Source organism: Bos grunniens, chromosome 8, assembly GCF_055505025.1.
Source record: "Bos grunniens cultivar Pamir isolate PY7600 chromosome 8, Bosgru_T2T1.0, whole genome shotgun sequence".
In the NCBI taxonomy this organism is placed as follows: Eukaryota; Metazoa; Chordata; class Mammalia; order Artiodactyla; family Bovidae; genus Bos; species Bos grunniens.
This window is the reverse complement of record NC_141172.1, coordinates 69,372,232-69,383,427: the sequence shown is the minus strand read 5'-3', so window position 1 is coordinate 69,383,427 and position 11,196 is coordinate 69,372,232. Positions and strand designations below refer to the sequence as shown.

The window sequence follows — 11,196 nt, the reverse complement described above, 5'->3', positions numbered from 1 at the left end:
AAAAGTACAGTTTAGGTCAGTCGTTAAAATACAACAATTGGTTGAAATTAAGTTTGCTCATTTCAGAGTGATTGTTGGACAGCTTGGTTACATTCTGGAAGGATAATGCACACCGTGTCATGATGATTTTACAATCGCAGTAAAACCCCTTCTCTCATGGTTTAACATTTAAAAATTAAACAAGAATAATTACAATAAATGCATCATTTACAAAAGCCCTATATTTGTTCATAGGATTTATACAGACAAGCATTACAGTACATACATTTGAAAGACTAAAATCAGGTATCAGAACATGAACTGATCTGAAAGGAGATTCATAGCCCAGATATACAAGAAAAAGTAAGTATATAAATGAAGTCATAAGTTTACATAAATAAAAGAAACATTAAATTTTAAAATATTTTCTCTATGGTATTCATGAATTTTTCACTAATTAAAAACTCAGTAATAAAATATCTTAGGGTCCATATAACAAGTATTAACAGATTAAAGATTGCATTGAGTTCAAAATGTAGTCTTTGTCGTATTCTGGATGCTGTATAATCACCTGCAGAATTAGTGCAGGTAAACTGGAAACAAACAGACGAGTCAGTCCTGGGACAGCAGCTGGTGCCCGAGCCCCTGCCCCTTCAGACACACCCCAACCCCACTCTGGGCTTCAGCTGCTTTGAGAATTCAGAGAAACACGAAGGACCAAGCAGATCAAGGATAGAACTCTGTGGCTGACTTTATTCTGACATATAGCTAAAAGCTGCTGGTAAAAAACCTTAAAACCCAATCCAGCTTTCCAGCTGAGCCGTGAACAGGACAGAGCAGACAGCCTCCTGCTCTCAGAGCGGCTTGAGCAGGGCTGGGCTCCCGGGCCGGACCCACCAGAGGACCACCCAGAGCAGCACCTGCAAGGGAAGGTGGCCCCTCAGCGGCAGCCGACCCCCAGATGCCGGTGCACTTCAGTGTTAAACACTGGCCTCCGGACGGAGAGGCCCAGGGCAGGGCAGCCTCGTGAACCCTGATGCTCTGGGCCCTGTTCCCTCTGAGAACGTGCACACAGGGCGTGGCCAGCAGCACTGCCGCTGTGGGAGGGACACCCGTGTGCAGGGACGCGAGGGAGACTCGGGCCGTGCTCTGACTACTCCGGCGGCAGCCAGGTGCTAAGGTCATGTTCTCTGCTGCTGAGGGCTCTCCCGGGCCGACCTCCGGAGACCCGCTGACCCTCCACTCCTAGGGTGTGGCGTCCATGCCCCTGCGGGACCAGGCCGGCCTGTACTCACCCTGAAGCTCAGCAGGAGTAAGTCCTGACTGTAGCAGAATCCAGCCTCTGTGTTCCCGCCACGCTGCATGGTCCCATGAGCGCAGGAGGAAGTGTGCAAACACAGACCTCCAGATTCACAGAGCTCCAGATTCACATATTCGACACAGTCTATTGTTACCCAGTTTTACACTTACCTCATTCCCTCAGCTGCCAGCTTTACAGGAAGAGGTACGAGATGACAAGACCACCATCAAATGTGAAACCTCGACCCCCACCTCTCTGCGGTCCCTTCAGCTGGACCGGCTGCAGATGGGGTGCTGTGCACGGCCAGCCACGAGGACCTGAGGGACGCCCGCAAGTAAGGAGCTTGTGCGCCTCGTCGTCAGTTTCAGGAGCCCTGTGCCTCTTGTCTTGAAAGTGATGGAAGGATAATTTTAAAGGAATCCCAGTGGATTCGGTGCCTGTGTCTAGGGGGGTGTGTGTGCATGTGTGTGTTTTCTGGTAGGCAGGTTTCTCTGGATCTGGTGTTAAGGTGGATGTCTAACTCTGTGTGTGTGTGTGTGCATGCACAAGTGGGTTGTTCTTTGCTCTGTTGCTATGCGTGCCAAACTCTAGGATGTTCTGGTGGCTTCATAGAGAACAATTCAAAGTACGAAGATTTTCTGACCACAGAGGGTAATCTTAGTTCTGTCAGTCATCCAGAGACAACATTGAATACAGGGAAAATGCCTTATCTATAAAACGTGAAAAAATGTTTTAGTATTCCAGAAAAAAATCACTTGAATATAGTTTAACATTTGTGGCATTATAGATGTGAGAATCAGTTTGTTTCTCAAAAATATTTTCTTTCTATTAAGCCCCAATTTGTCTCAAAGATATTCTTTTAATTGCTAAATTTACGCATCCAATGTGCGGGGAGCTGCCCGTGAGAACGGGGTCCTTTGTCCGAAGGACACAGCTCTGGGAGCTGCCTCAGTCCTTGAGGGTTTGCTTGCAAACATAGCTCTCTGTCCCGCCACCCCAGAGATTAGGCGCTTATTTACTGCAGACACCTGGAGTTCGGTGCAAACTTCTCAGCACAGGGAAATGTTATCTGGTGTAAGAAATAATAACAGGGTGCCATTCCCATGCTCTCAAGATTTCTTGTGACTTTTTGTAAGATGTATTGGACAACCAAGAAAAAATGTCAACTGTCTTGTCTTTCTCACGCTTTTCGTATAAATATAAGATGCTGAATAAAGTTGGTGTCAGACTGCGTCCCTTCGTGGAGACGTGTCTGAACCTCTCGACCCCATCTTTGTTGTAGTCTCTTGCTTTAGTTTCTTTCTTAGCCCCGCCGTGCACGTTCTCGGGACCTGATCGACTTTGCCAGCTGGCACCAGCACCAGTGCATCCACTTTCAGAGCATTTTTGAGGGTTGGTGAATCTCAGATTTTCACGTTGCGTGGAAACTCCCAGGGAGAGTACTGCGGGGTCACCAGGTGCTGGACGCACTCCGTGAGGAGGGGAGGCCGAGGCCGCGGGACCGTCCGCATCCCTGTTGGTCATTGCAGTGTCCTGGGTGTGCGGGGACTCCCCTCAGGCATCACATACCTCCTGCTCTAAATGCTGTCTTTCCTCTTCCCCTTGGTGGATACTGTCACGCGCCAGCTCGCAGGGGAAGCCGAGTCAGCAGGTGTGCTGAGCTGTGTGTGTCCTGAAGCCTCCCCATGGGGCTCGTCCCCAGCTCCAGGCTCTGAGCTGAACAGCGCTGCAGGAGTGGGACGTGGTGTTGGTGAAGGGGAGCCCAGCGAACCCTCGTAGGAGGTGCTGGGCTGTGCGGACGGTCAGTCTCGGAAAACAAGGCCACACCTGTTGTCTGGGTGGTGCCACGTGTGTAGCATTTGATGGGAAGAAGCTCACACAGCCATCTTGTTAGGAAAGACAGCTTGACCGTGGTGCTCATGTCCTGCTTTAAAGTGCCCGTTGTCATCCACAGATGGTGTGGCCCTCTCTCGGGCATGTCTGTTCCCCATAGAATTCACCGTATTTCCGAATGCCTTTCTCCTGTGACTCTAATTTTAAGGCAAGGAAGCATGCCACGTCAGTTTACTGCTAAGCAAGTGTTTTAACGAATTGTATTTGGGGTCTCGAATTTGACCCTCGAAGGGGAAGAGGAGGTCTGAGCTAAGTAGCCCCGCGGGGCAGCCCGAGCAGGGTCATCACAGCGTTCCACAGAGCAGGCAGCCCCCCAGGCTCGTCTCTGAAGCTGTCTCTGTAAAGCTAGGTTTCAGATGAGAGTGAGCCAGTGACAGCAGAGTGATGCAATATCTTATAGCCGAGGAAGGAAATAAACCCCAGCAGAAGCCAAGCGAGTCTTCCATTTGCTTCTGGATGGTGGTTGTGGTTGGGACGAGAACTCCAGGCACGTGATACATGCCTTGTTCCCCTGGGATATGGGAATTTAAAAAGTTTGCCTTTTTTAAAAACTCTCCCTGAGCTATTAAGGGGCTTCCCTGGTAGCTCAGATGGTAAAGCATCTGCCTTTACCAATGTGGCAAACCTGGGTTTGATCCCTGGGAGATCCAAGATCCCCTGGAGAAGGAAATGGTAACTAACCCATTCTAGTACTCTTGCCTGGAAAATTCCATGGGTGGAGGAGCCTGCTAGGCTACAGTCCATGGGGTTGCAAAAAGTTGGGCACGACTGAGTGAATTCACTTTCACTTTCACTTCTTGAGCTATTAAGATACCTGTTGTGTTTTCTGGTATAATTATTCCTAGAAAATAGAATATTTACTATTCTAGGAAACCTAAGGTTGACTTAAAGGAACAGTTACTTGAAATTTGATGTGAAACATTTCGAACTTTAACCATACATAGACTTCACAATCTTAAGTAAAGTCTAACACCATTTGAGTGTATTGAAAAGCCACTGTGTATCTTTAGGGAATTCCCTAGCAGTGCAATAGCTAGGACTCTGCACTTCCACTGCATGGGGCCTGGGGTTTGATCCCTGGTTGGAGAACTAGGGTCCCGCAAGCCACACAGCGGCCTAGTCAAAAAAGAATGACCAGTATCTTAATTTAGCACATAGCTAATTAGCTGAACAGCTGTGCAGGATAGAAACAGCCCCCATCCAGCCCTCTCCTTGCTTGCTGTGTTAGAGTGTTCTGTGTTGAAAGTCTGCGCTGCTCTTTGTGTGTCTGTTGTGAAATGCTGTGCATCCCTGAAGCTCTCTCAGGGACAGGTTCCTCTGCTTAGACCCCAGTGTGGTTTCCTCTTCTATGTATCTGTCCTCACTCTTTAGAAAGGGAAGAGTGGATGTTTTTCCTTGACTACCCTCCTCCCTTGGATGTGCCGACTTCTGAATCCTTTAAGGTTGGCAATAACTCTTTCATAGGGAAGGAGGTGATTCTATAAGGAATTGTGGGGACTCATTCAGCATTTCATGACTCAGGTGTTCTTTGTAATATGTCTGAACTCTCATTAAGTAGATGGTTTAGAAGATTAAAGGAAAATGATGAGATGCATACTATTTCACTTTTGCAAATTTATAAAGAGAATAAATACTTAGGTTAACTTGTTTTATACCCGTGTGTAGTAGTGATTCTTGAATTTTGAATGTTTCCTTACTTGTAGGCATGAGTTGCTGGAGGAAGCCGGGAGACAAGGCGTGCCTTTGCACAGTGGGACGGGCCAACTGTTGTGGTCTGGCTGGAGGTGTGTATGCGCACCCCCCCCCCCCCCACCCGCACCCGCACCCGCACCCCCTTCCTGGGCCGGGTGTGTCAGTCCCTCCACAGCCACGCATAACCTCCTGCCTCTTGTCTCCCGTACCCAGGTCTGGGTCGGGATGCCGGCCTGGTAGGTGGCTGCTTGCCGAGCCAACGTGAAGAGCGGTGTCATCATGTCTGCCCTGTAACACGGAGATCCAGCGTGAGATCGGCATCAGCAACCCGCCGCACCTGCTGAAGCTGCGCCTGGCGATCCAGGAGATCATGTCCCTGACCGGCCCCTCCGCCCCTCCCACGTCCAGGTCCAGAACGGTGCACCTCCCTCCTTCCCTAGGGAGAGTTCGCCACCCCCCTCCCCGCCCCGTTTGTGTCGCTTGCGGGGTTTTCTATACAGATGTCCACTGTTCCAGCTTAAATAAAGTTCTAGCATTCAAAACCATGACAGCTTTTCATTTGCGGCAGTTGTGCTGTTAAAAGATAGATGATTGAATACTTCAGACAGATTATTTTTGTAACAGCTGGGCTGCAGTGGCAGTGTAATAGAGAAATGGGAGTTTTTGAAAACATAAAAAAGGGACTTTTGAAAATGTGAAAAGTGTAAAAAGAAAGGAAGTTTTTGAAAATGTATTAAAAGAAATGTAAATATAAATGTCAAGAAAGTGAAAGAGAAAAGGCTTAGCCCCCAGGCTGCATTGTTTTTCCCTCATTTGACTTGTCAGGCCTGTCCTATTCGGCAGATTCCTTTTTGGGAGCTGTAGACCCTGGGCTTTCAGGGTTTTAAGAGTCTGTACATCTGCCAGGTCACACCAAGTCGTATTGTGCTCATCCAAGTTTCCTCCACGTGGGAAGTCCTTGAAAGTCCTGTAAGAGGGTCCTCCTAGTTGGAAAAATTAAAACGAATCTGGTGGAAACGTGGATTGTTGCCAGGAGCTCAGGGCCGGCCAGCTCCTCATTTCTCGAGTGCAGACTCAGGACACAGCTCAGTCCCCATGCTCGGTGTGTCCACTCTGGAGAGGAACTCTGGTGAGGAGACGTGACCTCCCAGATGTACCTGCCCTGAGGAGCAGGTGGAGCCTGACTCAGGCTCACAGTTATTTTACACAAAAAGCGTGAAGGCTTTCTCGTCCGTTTGTCTTCCTTGTTTCTAAGTGTGAGCGTGAGGGTGGTCAACTCACCCTGCACTGATGCGCTTGTTCCCAGCGTACCTGCTCTGCTCTCTGTGCCCCAGAGGGTTCACCAGAGCCACCTTTTTAGAAATGAAGGTGCTGAGGGCTCCCCGGAGGTTTTATTAAAGTATCTCAGTAAAGGGAGCTTCTTATGAGTTGAGTTTAACAGATGGTGAACTCAAGCAGCACCCCCCGTGAGGATGGGGTTCAGGGTGGGGCATGGGCAGAACCCCTGATGAGCTCCTGGGGATGGGGAAGGTGGCAGGAAGGAGGGTGAGGGCTGTTCCTTGTGGGATGTCCACAGATTGTACCTCACCCCTCACTGATGAGCATTTAGGCCGTTTTCCAAACACTTGTCACTGTTTTGGAGAAAACAATCATTGCCCAGCTCCTACTCAATTGTGTAGAATATGTTTCTAGAATTGAAGTGTAAACATCTGCTTTATTCATTCCATCCTCCGTTCATCCACACTTCCAGCCAGCCAGCCAGCCAGCCATCTGTTCATCCATCCATCCACTCACTAATCCATCCATGCATCCACTCAGTAATTCATCCATCCATCCACTCAGTAATTCATCCGTCCATCCATCCACTCAGTAATTTATCCATCCATCCATCCACCCATCCATCCATCCATCTGTCCATCCAGTCAGCCAGTCATCTGTCCATCCATCTGTCTACTCACTAATCCTTACATCCACTCATCCATCCATCCTCCATCTGTCTATCAATCCATCCATCTATCCAACCACCCATCTGTCCATGCATCTATCCAACCACCCATCCATCCATCTACCCATCCACTCATTAATCCGTCCAATCATCTGTTCATTTATCCATCCATCCATCCATCCATCTGTTCATTTATCCATCCATCCATCTTTACAAACTTCCTTCCTCCCTCCCCCGATCCCTTCCTCCCATCCTTCATTCCTCAGGAGAACTTTACGTTTTTGTGCATATTGGTATTTTATTCCTCTTAAGTTTAATCATAGGGTATTTCTATTTCTCCCAGCACCTTCCTTTTTTGGACTGCATCCTTTCTCCGCTGCAGTTTCCAGCAGGTACACTGATTCTTTTGCCAACAATAACTCTGGAGAGTTGTTAGCATCTGACTCCCTGACAGAGCTGTTCTATTATCACCATATTTCAGCTGATACTTTTGAGTTTTTCAGGTAGGCCATCATATCATCTTCAATCAGTGGCTATTTTATTTCCCTCTTTCAGCAACTACATTATTATTGACTTTTCTTGTCTGATAGCACATTCTAGAACTTTCAGAGCATTGATAATTAGCAGAGGTGATCACAACATCCTTGACTTGTCCCTGACTTTAATGAGACCACTTGTAACACATCACTATTCAGTGTGATGTTTGGCCCTTGGCTTGAAATAGATGTTTCTAACTCTGTTTCAAAGCTGTCCGTTTTGCTTTTAAAGAGTTTTTAGCAGGAAGATGTTCAGTTCTATCCAGTGAAGTGGGAGACAGAGGATGAGATGGTCAGGTTGCATCACAGACTCAATGGACATGAGTTTGAGCAAACTCCAGGAGATAGTGAAGGACAGGGAAGCCTGGGGTGCTGCAGTTCATGGGGTTGCAAAGAGTAAGACATGACTTAGCAACAGAACAACAATAACAACAGCGGGAAGATGTTGCATTCTATCCAGTCTCTTCTTCAGCATCAAGTCAAGAAGACCACACGTGGAGTAGATTGTAGGAGGCCATGATTCTCCTGCCCTGGCCTGTAACTGCCCCCTTTGCCACATTACTTTGCAACATTTCCTGTCAAGAGGCATGGCATATTTCTACAGCTTCTGGGCTGGCCTTGTGACTTGGCTTGGCCAACAGAAAGAGGCAAAGTGATAAGCTTCCAGGGCATTTAGAGCATTGCTCTCTGGCCACTTCCCTATGAACTAGCCCAGGCCAGCCTGCTGGAGGACAAGACTCCCATCATTATCCCTGCCAATAGCCAGCTTGTCCATCATGAACCATGGCTACCCTTGAGCAGCCAACCTCAGCTAACCCACCAGCTGACTGTGGATGCAGGAGTGTCCCCACTGGAGATCAACCACACATCAGGCCCCAATCAGCCCCCCGACCCACAGCCTGAGAGATAATGGGTGGCTGTTATCAGCCACTAAGTTCTGGGTGGTTCACTGTGCAACAGTAGATAACCACACAATGGCTGTTCTCTTTTGGCCTGTTGAACATGAACTGATGTTTACTGTTGTGTCCTGGAAATCAGAGAATGAGTCTGTACGTGTGATCGGGCCCAATTTTTTGACATGCTGCCGAGTTGCCCAAAACTCAGCAAATGTGACCAGGCACTCTTTATCAGAATTGGCTGAGACTTTATAAAATCGAAGGCTCATTTTGTCTTATTGCTTCAAAAAATGATGCTACTGGGATTTCCCTGATGCTCCAGTGGCTAAGACCCCATGCTCCCAATGCAAAGGGCCTGGGTTTGATCCCTGCTCAGGGAATTAGATCCCACGTGCCACGACTAAAGATCCCACATGCTGCAACTAAAAGATCCAGCACGATGCAGCTAAGACCCAGCGTGGCCAAATTAGTAACTATTTAAAAACTGGTGCTAAGACCCAGCGTGGCCAAATGAGTAAATACTTAAAAGGTGGTGCTAAGACCCAGTGTGGCCAAATAAATAAATATTTAAAAACTGGTGCTGGAGCCAACTTGTGGGAGAGGATGGGGTGTGCTCCCTGGGGTGCCCAGCATGCTGGGTTCCAGGTGTGCGATGCTTAGAGGAGAATGAGTGTGATCTCCAGAGTGAGGACACAGTGGCTGACACCCAGAGGTCTTAGGCCCCATAGACACAGCCAGCTGAGGCCACTTTCTGACTGGGGAGGAGGGAGGGGGGCTAGCGACAGTTGGTACCATCCCGTAGTCTGTCATAAAGTCTAAGCCGAAAGAAGCTCCCAGAATACTGCTGTCCCTGGGGTTTTGCTTTGGTGGTTTTAAATTATGTCCTCAAGTTTTGGGGTGTTCCTTTGCTCAGAAGGGAACCCAATCTCCCTCCCCTTAAGTATGGGCCAAGCTTAGTGACTCGCTTCTAATGAATAGAATAAGGTAGAAATGACAGCATGTAACTACTGAAAAGAGGGCCGTCAGAGACATTTCAGACTCTTCCTCACTCTCTCTCGGACTTCCTGCCGTGTGCGAAGCCAGCCGCCATGTTGTGAGGACGCTTAAGCAGCCTGAGGAGAGGTCCGTGTGGGGAGGAGCTGAGGCTCCGCCAACAGCCCTGTGAGTGTGCCATCTTGCAGGCTGATCTTCCAGCCCCAGAACCACCTTCAGAAACCTGCAGCCCTACATGACATCTTGACAATAACCTCACGAGGGACTCCCAAGCCAGAATCGCACAGCTAAGCCATTTCTGAATTTCTGACCCCACCGAAAGAACCTGAGATAATAAATACACGTTATTTTAAGCCACTAGGTTCTGAGGTTGTTTGTTACACAGCACAAGCTAACTAATATACTTCTTATGGTGGCTCTGGGTGGTGAGTTCATCCATGTCAACTTGTTCTCTTTCATGGACTCAAGGTACTGGCACAGTTTTCTCTGCTCTAAGATCCCACTGGCACAGACGTCTTAGTTTACTGGATACCCTACTTAAAACGTATGCCAACTCTTTGCTTGATAAAGAGTGAGTTTTGGTTTCTGAGACTGGTGTTGTACCTGAGAAGCAGGTCTCTGACCAAGGCTCTTCTACAGACCTCTGCAGGAGAAGACCCCGGAAGCTGGCTGACATCTGTCCTAACCACCCTGCTGTTGGTCTCTCACCCTTGTGTAGGGTTTGGCGGCAAGCTCAACACAGGATACCCCGTGTAGACAGAAGCCATGTCATGGATAATTCCATGGTGGGATTACATGGTTGGTGAGAATGCTGAGGTAGATTGAAGCAGGGTGGGTTCCAGCACTGCCCTCTCCTGATGTCTTCAAACCATCTCATGGGAGCTTCACACACGTGCCAGAGACAGGCACACAGGATGCCTTTTTGGTAATGAAGCACTTGCACGCGGCCAGCACCCAGGAGCCCCCTTCCTGACCCCCAAGGGGAAACCACTACCCCGATTCTTATCTGCTCACAACGCTTCACTCACCTATTTCACTCATCTGTCCACCTGGACACCAAACTTACCTCCAAACCCCCAGTCAGAGTCAACATGCAAGCAGTGCTTGGAAAGCTTTGACTGGTGTTCATGGCCGATAGCTGACTGGAACAGGGGCAAAGTAAAGCTTCAGACGCCCACCAGCATTGCCACACTGGACCCGCCCCCCCGACCCTGAGGCAGCCTGCACTTCTGCTCAGTGTGGGTGATGCAAACAAAATCACTCAACGTGGAAGCCGGCCCAGAGGGAGGTAACTCCAGGGGGCATCGCAACACCAGGCCCCCCAGTCAGGTGTTCCTGAACCCTCTCCACACCAGGCTCCCCAGAAGTCTCCCAAGAACCCTAGCCATAGGAGGCCTTCCGAGGTGCCTGGGCGTGAAGAAACAGGAGGCCAGCCCCCAACCAGAACCACAGAGCCAAGAGCCTGCCAATGACTCCTAAGCCCACTTCCAGGAAGACTGCTGGCAGTGATCACCCTCTTCAGGTGGGACACTGCCAAAGCACATGACCCAGGAATCAGGGCACAAACTGGAACACGGATGGCATGCTTCAGGCACACCATACATTCAGTGTCAACACCTGCCACACATCCAGCCTGCCCAGGTGTGCAGTGGGGCCTGCCACCGCCTCACGACCACCAGTCAGGGAAGCGGGTCTGGTGACTTCTCAAGGCCACATGCTGACCGAGCAGTCCACTCCGAGCTTTCCGCTGTGTGGTCAGCAAGCCATGGCCATGGCCCACATCCAGTACCGAGGTTCTTTGTAAATAAAGCTTTCTGGAACATACAGATGTTTCTGAACATCTGTTCATTTACAAAAAATCTATGTCTAACTTTGTGTCAAGACACTACGGCTAGTTTAAGAGCCAACCGAGACCCTATGGTGTCCAGGAAGCTAAAAATATTTATACCCCGAACTCTGAGC

The 11,196-nt window shown here is 49.0% G+C and overlaps 1 long non-coding RNA gene across 1 annotated transcript; it reads left to right on the top strand.

The window, feature by feature from the left end:
- Positions 1 to 4,868: 4,868 nt before the first annotated feature.
- On the top strand, positions 4,869 to 5,412 carry LOC147367352 (uncharacterized). Its single transcript, XR_015170041.1, has 2 exons — positions 4,869 to 4,956; positions 5,078 to 5,412. It is a non-coding gene; the product is annotated as an uncharacterized LOC147367352 (long non-coding RNA).
- Positions 5,413 to 11,196: the final 5,784 nt, after the last annotated feature.